The sequence below is a fragment of the Equus asinus genome, chromosome 3 (genome assembly GCF_041296235.1).
Source record: "Equus asinus isolate D_3611 breed Donkey chromosome 3, EquAss-T2T_v2, whole genome shotgun sequence".
Classification (NCBI taxonomy): Eukaryota; Metazoa; Chordata; class Mammalia; order Perissodactyla; family Equidae; genus Equus; species Equus asinus.
In genome coordinates, this window is record NC_091792.1 from 47760287 (window position 1) to 47776511 (window position 16225).

The following is a 16225-nucleotide window of genomic DNA, read 5'->3' on the forward strand; positions in this document are numbered from 1 at the left end:
TGACCTAACCTGCTGTGAGATGAGTCCAAGCACTGATTCCATCACTGTGAGAGTAGCATATCTTGAGACACAAATACCATGCTTACATGCAGAGTGGCCAACTTTCACTAGTCCACAAATCATTTAGTTGATTATTTACTTTAGCATATTAAAAAAAAGGCACCAGTTCAGTAAACAAAATAGATCGATTAAGGTTTGTTTACTGTTTAGTATTTGCAAAATAGAAACTTAAGCGTATAAAGAAAGAAAAGAATTTATGAAATACATCCCTTGTTTCTTGGATATCTAATTACAAAGTTCTATATACATTAAAAACCTAAAGGAAAGGTGGTAGGAAAATCAAATTAATTACTTCTAATGAAAAAATGTCTAGTCATGCAGGATGTCTGAGGTGGAAGAGGTTACGGTGAGCTGCTGTGCTCATAGATGCCTTCACATAAAACATGGAAAATGAACTGAGCCTTAGAAAACGGATCTAACTTAGACAGACCAGAGAAAATGAGAGACCCACCCGTGCCAGTATATGTGCCTTGACGACTTTGAGAATTAATGTACTACAAGAATGAATTGCGTTGAAAAAAGAATAAGGAATGAGTAGTATAAATCACATAAATAAATAATAATCACATATAAGTATAAGAAAAGCATAAAAAGTTATTAATTTTAAGAATTCATCAAAACCTAAATATAGAATGTGAAAATGTAATTCTATATTTTCTCAGCATGTCAGAAAACAGTGTACTTTAGGGCCAACACTGTGGCATAGTGGTTAAGTTTGGTGTGCTCCGCTTTGGCTCCCTGGGTTCGCAGGTTTGGATCTCCACCACTGGCCAGCCTTGCTGTGGTGGCAACCCACATATACAACAGCAGAAGACTGGCACAGATGTTAGTTAGCTCAGGGCTCATCTTCCTCAGCAAAAACAACAACAATAACAGCAAGAAAAAAAACTCCAGTGTACTGTTGACTGAATTACTGCCACAAATGATGTTTTGTTTCATTATTAAATTAATTTCTAAAATGTTCTTTCCATTTGGTCAAGTTTAAAAATAACACAAGTATCAAATAATGAAATCAAATTTACTGATATATTGTATGGTACAATAAAGTATCCTAAACGATGTAAAGATTAATAAAATGAGTCCAGTTATGACTTGTCATAACTGTCGGAATTATACACTAAGCTATTGTTTTTTTCAACTTTAAAATGTTTACTATTTTGAATTTAACTACAATTTAAGCATAATATGGAAAAAACAGTCATAAATAGTACACATTAAATGAAAAATTCAAGAAAACACTATTACCAATAACAGTAAAACAACACAGGGAAAGAGATTAGACAAATCCATTAATTTAAATGAAGTGAAATTTATTTTTAGAACATATGGATTAACAAATACACATGCAAATTGCAAAAGGTGCTTAAAATCTAATTAAGCTATCTTGAGAGTGCCCTCATGCTAAATCTTTAAGATCAAATAAGCCTCATTACCACATTAACCTTTTTTCGACTCTCTTGTTATACAAGTATCATTACATTAATTAGTCATTATACTATTCTTCAAGTGCTGGCCACCTCGTGAGTGTTTTGTAACATTACCTAGTTCTTGTATATGCAAAGGAGTCTATGAAAGATCACTCCTATCGACCTGTGTAAACTAGTCCAGTAAACCATGCCACGCTAATTTAAATATGCATGTTGATATAATCGATTATAATTTGATGGAAAAAAAATTCTGTAATATTCAAAAACAAGATTCAGTAGGTTCGCTTACTCATAAAAGTACATAAGTGTGTTCGCTTATAGCATAAAAGAATTCTGGCTGAGTGAAGCTAGAGCTGAGTCAATCGTAGGTGAATACAAAACTATAGTATCTGAGAATGAGTCATCTCCCTGAGAGGTTTGCTCTTATTAACAAAAGGCTCCACAGAGCTCTTTGATTCACGTAGAGTACTGTGTCTCTCCCCAACCCTTACTAAGTCCTCAAGTGGGAGGAGGGGGTACTTTGGCATCTGCTCAGTGTGTTTTGAGAAAGAGTGACATATTCAGCTCACCACTTCTCAGATTTTAGTTCTGCCCACCAAAGAGGACACATTCTGTTCTGCTCTCTTGGTAATAGAAGATCAGCTCTGTTTTTTGTCTGCTGAGATCTATGGTTATCCAGCAATGCCCATGACTTGGTGGGCAAATTAAATTACGGCAATTAAATAATTGCCATGTATATCAATCACACGCTCTAGACAGCTTTTCTGTAATGCGGATGATATTTTGTCCTTTATATGACTTATTATTGCATCTTTCCCTCACTGGTTCTGAAGACAAGATCAGGAGGGGAAGAGAGTAGTGTTATTTATTGATCTCCTAAATGCCCAGCGTCTCAGGCTTCAGGAAACCTTGAGAAATTCACAAAGGGTAATGTGTGGTTGACACAATAACATCAGGAGGAATCAGTTTTTAAAATGGCTACAGTGGGTAACTTAGCTTTGATTGTGTATGCCTTGGAGATGATTTTCTTTTTTTATAGTAGGAAACTTGGTTTCTATATGCTGCAGCCTCATATAGAGTGGCTTTAGGCCGTAAGCTTCAGTAAATATAGGCTAATTAGATTTGATCCCATTGGGTGATTTTTTTTTTTCCATAAATGACTAGCTGTGTTTATGCAGGCAGAGCTCTGTCTAACAAACACAGACCTTAGGAAGCAGGTCACCCTGTGTATGGGCTGTCATAGTTCAACTTTGAATTACACAGGTGCACTCTGCTCTGGTGCTTCAATCAAGGTTGAAGCAGGGGTAGGTCCTTTTTTATGTATCAGTAAGTGGCTTTTGCTATGTTTCACAACCAGGTCTACAGGCAGCGTTTTTGTGTGTTTTTCCTAATGCACAGGCAGCTAATTTCCATTAGTGTTACAAAGCACTGAGTATAGGTTATTCCTTTAAATTATTAGTAGCAGCCCTAGGTAGGCAGTACTAAACTGACTACTCCAATTCCATTAACTACCTTTAGTTACAAAAGAAGGATCTTGCAGGGCTGACTTCTACAAGGAAGGGCTTGTTCGAAGGCTGTTAAGCACCAGCCCACTGCAATGTGGAACAAGTACTCTGGTTTCCTCATTTATATAAACTCTAATCATGGTTTTAGATTGCAGAGATCTACAATGTGTCTTTACCCAAGAAAGATTATGTATTTTATTGATAGACAAAGTAAGAGTATTTTAGAGAAAAAATCTCAAGGGCTGATAGAGAAACAGCTCAATGAAAGCACTGCAAATTTAAAGACTAAAACAGCAATTAAAGTTCCATATCTCCACTATCTCTAAGAATTAGGTTTGCTCAGGATGTCAAGGAGGAACTGAAGTGGTCTTAAAAATATACTTTAATTTTCCATCAGGACACAAGTAGTAGAAAATGAAAACAAAATAAAGGAAGAATCATTGATTAAACTAGAGAAAGAGAGATTTACTTAGGAGGATATCTGAGAGGACGGAGCAGACACATGAAAAGGAGAATTCGATCTGGAAGTCCAGTCCACGCACACACACCATGGAGAGCCGGCTCTTAAAAAAGTATCATTAAAAAGTGAGGAAATGTTTTAGTTGTCTATTTAATAAAACCGTAGGTAGACCCCAGCAATCTGACAACAGAGGAGAGTGGAAAAACCTCAGAGAGCAAATGAAAGTAATTCTTCAAAGGGATCTTGACCCAGGAACTAATGAGAAACATTTATTCATCTATTCCTGTGCATTCATTCAGCATATATATGAGTCATAACTATGGTACACTGCTCTAGGCACCTAAAAGCAGAGAGAGAGAGAGAAAAGGAATCTCCTCCAGTGAAAGAAAACCAAAACTAAACTATAAACATATTAAAGAAGTAATTTACCTTATATAATTAAATCTAAGGTGCTATTATTATATACCACTAAAAAAAATGCTGCCAGTTTAATAGACACGTTGCTTTTTATAACCGTATCATAGAATGTATCCCTATTTCAAAGATGTTAAAATATGAGAGAAAAAATCCCAGAGTAAATAGTACATTAGGATGCACGCAACTCTTTAGAAGGTAACAGCATTATCAATAAACAAAGTCAAGAGGGACCCCTAGTGTAGGAAGGTGGGGACTAGTTACAATTTTAAATTCTCTAGTCTGGATGGGCTTCACTGAGAAAGGATATTTAACCAAAGAGGTGAAAGAGGTTGAGGCATCTTCAGGCAGAGGGAATAGCCAACTGAATTGCTTGTTACATTTAAGGCCAAGAAGGCAGTGAGCATTAAGTGCAGCTGGAGCGGAGTTTGCAAGGGAGAGAGTAACAGGATAGGAAGAAACTGCAAAATCAGAACTTTTGTGGACTTGAAGGGCATTCAAAAGGCTGACTTTTAATCTGAGTGACATTGGGAGTTGCTATTGAAGAGGGCCATGACCTGACCTCATAAATGTGAAGTTGGGGATACACAAAAATAAGAATAATATTTCATAGATCTCTATCAAGTGTTTACACAAGTTGTGGAAAAAATTGTGTTAGAAAGATAGAAGAGCAGTATAAAATTCTCCTGTCTGCCCGGGAGGTATTTTAAATACAAGTGGCCATGGAGCTATCCTGTGTCTAACGCACATGCCCAGAAAGTCTATGGAATTAAGACTCTGAAGGAAGACAGCCAAGATGGGAAACACAAAAAGGAATCTAGTCAAGATGATGATGGATCATGTCTGGGCATAGGTTAAATATTGTCCTAATGGAAGAACAACCCCTGGGTGGGATTACTCAAATCAGTAAGGAGAAGGTGGAAAATATTTGTCTGAACTGTGAATGCTTTTGGCAGACCCAGATGTAATATTTTCAAATCTCTCACCATGATAAATCCCACAGGATAACACATAAAGAAATACGTGAGAACAAAAACATTTGGGCCAGAAAGCAGTGAGTAATAACAAAGAAGGAAGACACATTTCTAGCACAATGCCCTACCAAAAGAAAAAGGAAAAGGTCCCAATTAAGAAGATGGTTAAAGTGGCTGAACCCTCCTGAAAGAAATATTGGAATAACTAAGAAAGAGAGCATTAGAAGCAGGGGAAAATGTAGCAGAAATAAATACGGCACTTTCTAAATGGAGGAAATGATACATTGTGGAACTCTGGGCAAGGTTTAGCCTGCAGTAGTCCCCTGAAAGCACAGTCTTTAGAAATATTAATTTCAATGTTAGTTTCCGAATCAGCTGAAGGATATATGCCAGCTGAAACAATGTGGGGCCTTGGAGAAATCCCTATGGACCTCGTTTCACAAATGGAGGTAATTTCATGTGGCACTGGGTCCAAAAATGCCTGCTCCGAAGAGACAATATGATTGTCTTTAACATTTTTGGAGAGAGGTGGCACTCTGCATGGTTTGATCTTTCTCCCAGAAAGCTTATGAGCATTGTCTTCTTGCGGCAAAATCAGGCTAGATGCACACTAAAGTACTGCGTCTTTGTTCTGATGTCAGAGTTCGCTTACCTTTCTCAAACTCCCTTATGATAGAATACACTAATTGTGAGTCCTGGTAAGTAGGCAAAAGTGCTGTCTGCTACCAGAAAGCCTGCCCTGTAAAACCTCCTACACAATCCTTCACACAGTGTCTCTTCTGTTGTCTAGTGAAAAAACACAAAGGATCCAGTGGAGGACTCCAAGGCCTTAGGGAAGCAATTCTAAAACTATCTGTGGAGGCCAGCCCAGTGGCATAGTGGTTAAGTTCACACACTCCACTTTGGTGGCTGCGAGTTTACAGGTTTGGATCCCAGGCGCAGACCTAACACAACTTCTCAAGCCACGCTGGGGCGGCATCCCACATAAAATAGAGGAAGATTGGCACAGACGTTAGCTCAGTGACAATCTTCCTCAAGCAAAAAGAGGAAGATTGGCAAGGGATGTTAGCTCAGGGCCAATCTTCCTCACCAAAAAAAAAAAATAAAAAACCAAAAACCCACACACAAAAAAACCCAACTATCTGTGAATCTGTGATTGCAATCTTTTTGCTTTCTTCAATTTCTAGTTACCAGAAAATAAGATAGTTTACATAGATGATGTAGCAATATGAAGTTACTATAAAATTTTTTACAGCTTACCCATAATTTCTATACTTCATCTCATGGATAGGTAACAAATAGTTCACAGATTGGAACAAGGAAATGGAACACTGTTTCACATGATACAGTGTTTATAGATAGAAGGATTCTGGATGACTGAATGACTGTATGAAACGGAGCCCCTCCCCCAATCCACAACTGCACTGTAGTAGAAACGAGAAATCAACCTGATAAATAAAGAGAAGACGTTGGTTGAAATGCTGTAAGAAACAAAGCAACAACATAGTTGGTGGCTTAAATAAGATCTAAATCCTGATAGGTGGTCATAAAGCCTTGTGGTGGCTTAATTGTGTGGATATGGGTTAAGCTGTTAGAACAGAGACCCAAATACAGTAGCTTAAACAAATCATCAGCCCTTGTATGTGGCCAAAGGACAGTTTGGCAGCTTGATCCTGTTGCATAATCCAGTGTATTAGCTTTCTATTGCTGCTGTAACAAATTACCATAGATCTAGTGCTTTAAAGCAACACAAATTTATTCTCTGACATTTCTAGAAGCCAAAAGTGCAAATGTTTTATTGAAGTAAAGTCAAAGTGCTAGGAGAATTGGCTCATCTTGAAGTCTTAGGGGAAAATCTGTTCCCTTGCAATTTCCAGCTCCTTGGGGCCACCTGCATTCCTCAGTCTATGACCTACTTATTAAATCACTCTAACCTCTTGCTTCTTTTACCACATTTCCTAGTTCCTTCTTTGACTTTCTTGCCTCCCTTGTATAAGGACCCTTAAATTTAGAGCCCACCTGGATAACACTCTGATCTCAAGATCCTTAACTTAATCACATATGTAAGTCCCCTTTGCCATATAAGGTAACATTTAAAACTTCCAGGGATTAAGATACAATAGCCTTTGTAAAGACATTATTCAGCCTGCCACACCAGAAACTTTTCTTCTGCTAACTTCAAAGTATGATTTTCCTTCTCCAAATTAAAAATACCTCCTCCAGCTACCACCGTCAGACCTGTATGTGAACAAGCAGAAACAGAAAAAAAGGAAGGAAGGAAGACACATATCTTCCATTTTATGGTCAAAATCCAGATATTAAATATATTAGTTATTCTCACATGCCTCTGGCCAAAACATTATCACAGGACAATGCTTAGCTTCAAAGAAATCTGGGAAAGGTCATTTTATGTGGGTGGCCATGACTGGCTAAAATTGGGCCTCTGATACTTAAGAAAACTATAGAAAATTATTTAGTACACAACAAATAGTCTTGTCTTCACACATAGTGACAAAATAAACCTATTTATAGGTGGTTATCGTCAATTAAGTGTAAGTTCTTTAACCTTGAGCAATTGATATAGAAAGACTCATACCTTGTCACAGCCAAAACAAACCTTGTTGTTGTTCATTCTTCTCCATTCATGTACTACTGAGTACCTACTATGATTTTTGGCAGCATTAAGTACTAGACTCTCAGAACTAAACAAGTACTACTTACAATTTCTAAAATTATTTGATACAGTGTTGATGCTGTCAACATTAGCGATGTCTATTAACTTTCAGAAATTTTACAAGTGAAGGTCATACAAAAATATGTCTTTAACTAATAAAGCCTCTCAATCTTTTAAGAATGGTTCCTATGAGATATAAGGTCATAATGGAAAACATAACAGACCAGCCCTCTGCCATAAATAAAGAAAACAAATATGAAACAATTGTTATCAAATGCTGGAAAAACAGCAGCAGAAAATCACGATCCCTGAAAGAAGAGAAAAAAGAAAAAAAAAAATGAGACAAGCTGTATACTTGCCTCCACTTTCTGCCTAGAGGCATTTAGTTGACATTGATGCAGGGAAGGGGAATTGGAGGGGCTCACTGAACTAAGGATAAAAGAGATGGAATTCAGGAAAGCTTGCAATTCGTAGGGCAGAAGACCAGAGAGGAGAGAAATATGCAGAGAGAAAGAGCTATAGAAATCTGAATAGGAGTCTGTCGGGGCTTTAGCTTGATGCATAGAATGAAACTTCACAAAGTCAGGCAAAGTCCAAAGACTACGGAAAGAACGACCACCAGGGAGTTATAAGTTTAAAAGCTCCAAGAACTTACACAGGGACAGGTGACATATGAGTTGGATTAACCAAACTCCATACTGGAGAGACCTAATAGAAAAATCAGATTAAAGAGACCTCAATAAACACCTCTTACAGGCCCCAGAAACATTATATCTTAAAAGGATAATGAAACAAACCCTAGTGGAGAGGCTACTCTCGTCATACTCAAATAGAATTTTTAAAAAAAGCTTCACAAGATCTAACAGATATGAAAGTAACTTAACGCCAAAAAGAACTCAACACTTATCAAAGGAATCTAGCAAATCTCTCTCAATAATTTCCATCATCCAATAGAAAAATTAACAGACATGAGAAGAAACAGGAAAATATGACTCAGGTGCAAGAAAAATATCAATCAATGTAGAGATATAAAATTTCAGAGATCATGAAATTAGCATAAAAGATCACTAAAATATAGAGTATAGACAGGTTCAAAGATTTATAGGAAAATATGCCAAAATTCAGAAAGAAATGGAAATTATTAAAGAAACAAATGGAAGTTTTAAACTTGAAAAATATAATACCCTAAATAATTTTTTAAAAATACTATGGTTGGGTATAACAGCAGATTAGAGACATGTAGACAAAAGATTTGTGACCTTGAGATCAGAGCAATGGAAACTAAGCTGAAGTACAGCAAGAGGAAACGTTGAGAAGAAACAAACAAACAAATTTTATTGGCCTACGGGAAAATATCTATACACATATCTATAATTGAATTCCTAACTGAGAAACAGCAGAAATCTTGAAAATGATGGCCAATTTTTTTCCCCAAATTTGTTGAAAAATATATACCCCAAGGTCCAAGAAGTTGATCAATCTCTGCAGCATAAATCTAAGTAAAGGAAGCAAAACCAAGCCATATCATAATTAAATTGCTGAAACCCATTGAAAAAGTGAAAACCTTAAAAAGCAGTCAGCGAAATGAAAATTTACAAGAAGACTGGAAATATAACCAACTTCTTGTTAAAAACCATGCAAGCCTATGGGGCTGGCCCTGTGGCTGAGTGGTTAAGTTCATGCGCTCCGCTGCAGGTGGCCCAGTGTTTCGTTGGTTCGAATCCTGGGCGCAGACATGGCACTGCTCATCAGACCATGCTGAGGCGGCGTCCCACATGCCACAACCAGAAGGACCCACAACGAAGAATATACAACTATGTACCAGGGAGCTTTGGGGAGAAAAAGGAAAAAAAATAAAATCTTTAAAATAAAACCCATGCAAGCCTAAAGATAAAAGAACAATATCTGTGTTAAAAGAAAAACAAAAACAAAAACTGCCTACCCAAACTTCAATATCCAACAGAAATATTTTCAATGAAAGAAAAACTTGAAAAATACCTTTAGACAAATAAAGGCTGAGAAAATTGTTAAGGGATATTTATTAGGCCAAGGGAAAATTCAGAAATTGGATTTACATGAAAGAATGAGGAGGATCAGCAATGGTCAATGGAAAAATTTTATTCTCTTGTTTTTTAAAAAATAATCTCTTTGAAAGATATTTACCTATCTAAAGCAAAAATAAAACAATGTATGGTAGAGTTTATGACATATATAGCAGTAAAATGTTTGACACTATTAGCACAAAGGATGGAAGGGGGAAGATCGAAGATTGCTGTTTTACCGTTCTTATTTTAATGTGAAGTGGTAAAATATTATTTGAAAATACACAGTAATAAGTTAAAGTTGCATATTGTAAATATAGCTTACAGCTGCAACTAAAAAAGTTAAACAAAGAAGTATAGGTAATAAACCAATAGTGGAGATAGATAGAATTTCTAAAAGTTATTCAATCCAATAGAAGGCAGAATCCAAGGAAATAATCGTAAAAGAGCATATGTGACCATTTGAAAACAAATAGCAAGATGGTGCACTTAAATCCAGTGAGAATTAGCCCAGGATATAGATATTGAACTTATTCCAAAGCCATAAGCTTTTCAAGGATCTCTCTCACCAAAAAGGAATAAAACAAATTAGGGAAGAATTTGATTCTCTGGACTTGACTTGTACTTAAAACTTTTGGACTTTCTTTAGACTTGAAGTTGCAGGGGCAGAAGAATTTAATTTTGGATATTAATTACTTTGGACTAATTTCTTTAGAACTTTAATCTTTGAAGTTTTATTTCTCTCTGGGAATTTAATAATTAGATTATATTAAAGTTTGAGCATCTCTCTGCTTGCCATTGCATCATTGGAATATGTTGATGTCGTGATTTAATCTAACTGCAACAGCTCTGAAGGGCTGTATTGAACAATGTAACTGGACATAATTTAGCATGGGAAATAACAGAGCGAGAATTTTCATGCCTTGCAGTTAGTGAATTAATGTACTGTTCTATCATATTTCAAAGCCCACCAGTAGCTCTCAGGAGAGAAACAAAAGGGCGGCAATACTTATTAAGGTAAGGACATTCCTAAGTATACATGTCAACAAAAGCAGCTCTGAGAAAAGAACTTAGGTTCACATAGTGAATAGGGAAGTGATCCCAGGAAGCACAAGTCAGAGAGTAGGAAAAGTAAGATGGAGGAAAGAAAATAGCAAAAAAAAAAAAAAAAAAAAAGAGAGAGAGAGAGAGAAAGAGAGAAAGGAAAAGGGAAAAGGTGCATTCATTACCATCATGCACATGTTACCACTATGGGCAAAAATGTCCCCATTCTAGTAGGGACCCGCTGAAGAATCCTGTAGAATGCCTCACAGTCTTCCCACTGAACGAGTGGGAACCTATGCTTCTTACCCTTTGACTTGTGTCGCTCAGTGGTTAAGGAATGTCCCTGGGGGCATTGAATCCCTAGCATGTCTAGGCTGCCTAGAGTGCAGCTGGTAGAGCTTCCTGTGCCAAATAATGTCCTTAGGAAGAGTAGCGTGAGACAGGCTCCTGAAGTGGCAAGCTGTCAGGGGACGTCCACCACAGCTGAGGTGGCCCTGGTGGGGTTTGGAGCAAACATCAATCCCGTCAGCTGCAGGGTTTCATGAGAGAGAAGACTGACTTGATACACAGCGGGTCCCACACGCTAAGGGATAGCCAGTTCCTGAGATCACTGTAAACTTAGTTTCAAGTCAAAATTAAGAGAATAAAGCTGGAGCACATATTCCCACTTCTCATGTTCCTAAGGAGTAAAATTGCTAGAGCGGGAGTTCTCAAACTTTATTGTCAGAATCATGAGAAACGTTTGTTAAAACACGCAGACTGTTCTACCTCATGCCCAGAGCCTCTGCTTCAGTGGGAGTGGGCACGCCATGCTAATTTGCATTTCAAACAAGCTGCTGATGCTGCTTGCCCAAGAACCACAGTTAGGGAGTCACTGAGCCAGAGTAACCCTCAAGCCTTCTCTCTCTCTCATCCTTGGATAATTCACAGTGGGCGGAAGAGTGAGAAGTGGGAATTAGTCTCTAACTTCCTGATTTGGGGATCTTACTGCTTACAGGAAGGTTTTATTCCCATCTGCATTTGGGCCATACAGACAGTTTAGCAGGGAAGGCTACCTGCGGCCCAATGAGGAAATTCAGATCTAGGATGCAAGAAGCAGCCCATCGTTGCCCTACACTTAAGCCACTCTCTCTAAATAGCTTTGTCAGTAAAGAAGGCGATGCTTTGATGTCTATCCGTCTGGCTCTAGTGTCTTTCTTAGAGATGTTTCCAAACTTCGAAGGAGAAAAACAGGGGTGTTCTATATAGACATCCTATAGAACCAGCAACATTGTGCAGAAGTTTCTGACACGAGTAGAAAAAAATTTACTTGATGTTATGTGCAAGGTCTTAAACAATATAAACAAGAGAGAAATAACAGCATACATATGAGTCTATTGTGAATATGGACAAGCTTTCTGCCCAGAGGGTAGTGTAAACACTGAATGACTTTTAAAATTTCAAACATTCCGTATCATAAGCTGAAGATCTAAAGACGATTTGCTTTATGTAAAAAGAAAAAGAAAAGCATGAAATGAATTCCACTGGTAGAGTCAAGCTCCTTTGATTTATACATAATGTTTCTTCTGACAAGGACACAGAAGCGCTCTCATATTTCAGTAATGTAATTTTGCATTGTTTGAAAAGAAACAGGTCTATTGATAGACTTTTATTTGTCTTGCACTCTGGGATATTTAAATAGACTGTGCACTTCAAAAACACTCTTTCACAAATTCCAATAACTCGTGGCTATTTTCTGAGCTTTTTATGGTAATCACCAATATATTTTATTCTTATTACTAATTGACAAATTGTTAAGATAAATATGTTAAATTCTCTGTGAAAACCTGATTTTCTAAAGGTCTTTTTAATCTTTTTTTTGAAAAGTGGATGGAGAGTGGAAAATGAGTTAAACTAGTTTTAGAGATTTATTGGGTCCATAAATATGCTGTTTGGCTATCTAATTTGCATTTTCTTGCATTTTCATTGTATTTTTCCAATGTCACAGCTCATTCCCAACTATTCTTTTGTTTTTGGCCTATAACAATATTCTGAGTGATCTCAAGTTTACTATACTTATTTATACACAAAACACATGTTTAAAGTTATGATGCCAAATATAAAATACCATAAGACTAAAGGAAAGGAAAACACCAAAAAAGGGAGAAATTAGTTGTTTAGCAAATCACTTGTAGGGGTGCTGTTTTATAGCTAATCCTACCATTTCTAAATATTTTACTATAAAGTGTCATTATTTTATTACTGTTTTGGAAAAAGTTTTGATGTACCAGACACTTTTGTGACAAAGATGGCTAGTTACCTACCCAATATTTATTCCCTCCACCCTTCCTTCTTTCTAATTAATTGAATCCTTAATTGTCATGGATGGCAAAATACCAAGGTCAAAGAAACACAATTTATAATCTCTGCATTTAGAGAGGACCAGTGGAAGTTATTGTTGGTGTTTCCATTAAAGTTCTCTTAAAAGTGGTCTCTCAGGTGTCAGGTGCTATTTTTCCTTCCTCTCTCTTCCTTCTTCCTGTTGAAATATGAACATGGTGAGCGGAATCTCTACTGCCATTTGGAAAACATGGGATGACACTGAGAATGGAAACCATATGCTAACAGCAATAGGGAAAGCGTAGGATAATGATGACATTACTCACCTGACAACATAAAATACTGGTTAAATCCAAATATCTTCTTCCTATGATTGCAAGTTCACAGCCAACCACAACTGAAGGACAATATGCTAATATATATCACCTCAGGAACACCAAAGATCTGCCCAGCATACCAACCACATACTGCTATTTCCATCACCCTCCTGCTCTGCAAGATAATCATTCTATATCTTGCCCTCTCCTGAAACCACTACAGCTCTCTCAAACTCCTCACTTTCAATAGTTGGTATTTTTGATTACAATGAAAAAAATCCAAGCAACACAAAGAGGATTATTTCTTCATGCTCCCGTCCTGAGCAACTGGTCCCAAACAGTCTGTCTCGCCTCCTGTTTCAACAGATAAACTATTCATCTTCCAAAGACTAATCCTTCCATTTGTGTACTAGAATACATCAATTTTTTAAAAAACTTGACTATGCAGTTTTCCCCTTTTTTTCTCTTAGATGATCTGCTTTTCGTCTTTACTGGATTATTCACATCAGTATAAAGGATTACCATATCTGCAATTTCATTAAAATTCCCTCTCTTAACCCCACATCACTCTCCAGCTACCACAACGTTCTCTTTCTGTTCACTTTCAACTAATGTTCAGCAATGATATATCATTGTTCCTCTATCCAAGCCCCATCCCTTCAGGAAGACATTTATACCAAGGATTTTGAAGCAGACTAAATGTAGTAGGAGATAATAGAAAGACACTGGTTTTACTTCCAGGTTCAGGAATCTTTGTTCCTAGAAAAGGGAAAGCATTAGAGCTCGGCTTAGGCAATCACTGCTAATATTGAATTCCTCTTAATTAATTCATAACGTTAAGACTGGTGACGGGGCCTCTCTTTCTGAGACTTCATTATTCCTTTATTCCCATATCCCATCTTCAGAAATACCTGAGATCACAGAGTTAACATTTCCTTCACCGGAGGGGATGAAATAGGGAAGATGCATTTCCCCAACGCTGCTCAGGATAGCTTTTGCAACATGAAAGCCTGCAGTTTGCCTCAAAGTTTTCTTCCTGGGCTTCTCAGCTGGAGCATGGCAGATGAGTGAATTATGTAAGAAACTGGTATCAGACATGAATAAGGAGCAGAAACTCTAAAGAGCAGCCATTTAGCATGGTTCTCATGCTTTACCATGCATCACGAGGACCTAGGAAGCTTGTCAAAATGCAGATGTCAAATCAAACTTCCAGAGAGTGCTGGTGAAGCCCAGGGTTCTACACTTTTGATAACTTTTTCAAGTGATTCTGAGGCAGGTAGAAAATGAACTATGCACTGCTCTGCAAACTACCAAGAACTCTGACACGGTTGGTACTTAAACTGGAAGAACCAGGATTGAGAGTGAGGATAACAGATAAAAGAACAATTGTAGCCAGAAAAAAAATTACAGAATTTTTCTTCCTAACTCTAAGACAGGAACGAAAACGAAAAATCACAGAGCATTAGTGTTGTCAAATAGGCCATTAGTCAGTAAAACATCACAACAAACGGTTGCGACAACAACCGTTTCCCCGTGGATGCAGCATCTAGATAGGGAACATCTCCCACACAGACTTGTCCTGTCTTCCCAAGATTGTGTGTCCTCAGGTACAAATGCCATATCTGAAAGTACAGCTCCACACATCTGAGACCACTGAGAACAGCACACATCAACTTCTTTGCATCTTGTCTGCTTTCTTCACCAATTTCCTTGACAGTTGGTTTCCAAACCTTTACCAATGTATAGTTACCAACTGGGTTTGTACTAGAAACCAAGGCCCAGATCTGCTTCTATTGAGTGCTAACAATAGTCAAACCATGAACTCCCCAATTTTTTCAACTTTTTTCCCAAGATTTTCTTAATTGATTTCCAGGACACATATTTCCCATAAGAGAGTGCTGATTCTAAGTCCTCTTTTCTCCACTTGTTAACCTCAGCTTCAAGGCTCAATCCTCTGATCTCATATCCCTCTATAATCATTCCTAAAGTGACCTCATCAAGCTCACATCTATGGCTTTAAATACAGTCTATGCACATTGATATTATCTAAGTATGTAACTTTGGATTATCACTCTCCTCTGATCTCCAGACTTACATACTAAAGTGATTTCCATATGAATAATTATATTGAAGTTAACTTGTCAAAAAAGTATTAATCTCACTCAATCTCCAAATGTGCTTCTTCTCCTTTGCAGTTAATATCACCACCATATATCCAAATGCTTCCTTCAAATTCCTTGGGTTCATTTTTTTTTCAAAGTCTCTCTCAGACTCATATGCCATTCCTCAGTGATATCATCAGATCTACGTTCAAAGTATATACCGAATCTGACCACTTCTTCACCTCTTCACCATAGTACTATATTTTAAGCCACCATTATCTCTTCCCTAGACTATCAAAATAGTTTTTTAACAGCTCTCAGTGCTTCCTGTTATTTTAAAACAAATTGGAATGTGTCACTTCATACAGTAAACACTTTGATGACTTCCCATTACACATAGAATGGGAATCCAAATATTTATCCAGGTTCACAGGGCTTCGTGTGATCTGACCCCAGGCTACCTCTCCAAGTTCATATCTGACACTCTCCTCTTAATTGATGCCAACTATACTAGGATGTTGTTGTTCCTACAGAAATCCAAGTAACTTTCTCCCTCCATTTTGTAAATCATAAACTAACATATACATCAGTATGAAAATGAATCAGCATATTAGTGAATCATACATGCTATTCTGTATCATCAATTCACTAAATTAAATTTGAATTAGATCAGAAATAAAACGTCTTGGATTGTAAGAATGATATCAACCTACTTGGCCAATGTTCATAGCTATTAAGTTAACCATTAAGAGTATAAAATTTGCTGTATATAAATAACAATTTTTATATCATTAATTAGATCAACTAAACAGATGATCTGATCAAAATATTTAAGTGCTTAATTTTTTCAGTTTCTCAAATTTATGTGGTTGCCTAATTGTTGATAT

General features: G+C 37.1%; 1 protein-coding gene across 4 annotated transcripts in view; it reads right to left on the minus strand.

Moving 5' to 3' along the window:
- FSTL5 (follistatin like 5) overlaps window positions 1–16225 on the minus strand; it is a 715161-nt gene that overhangs the window by 166112 nt on the left and 532824 nt on the right. The window lies entirely within an intron of this gene.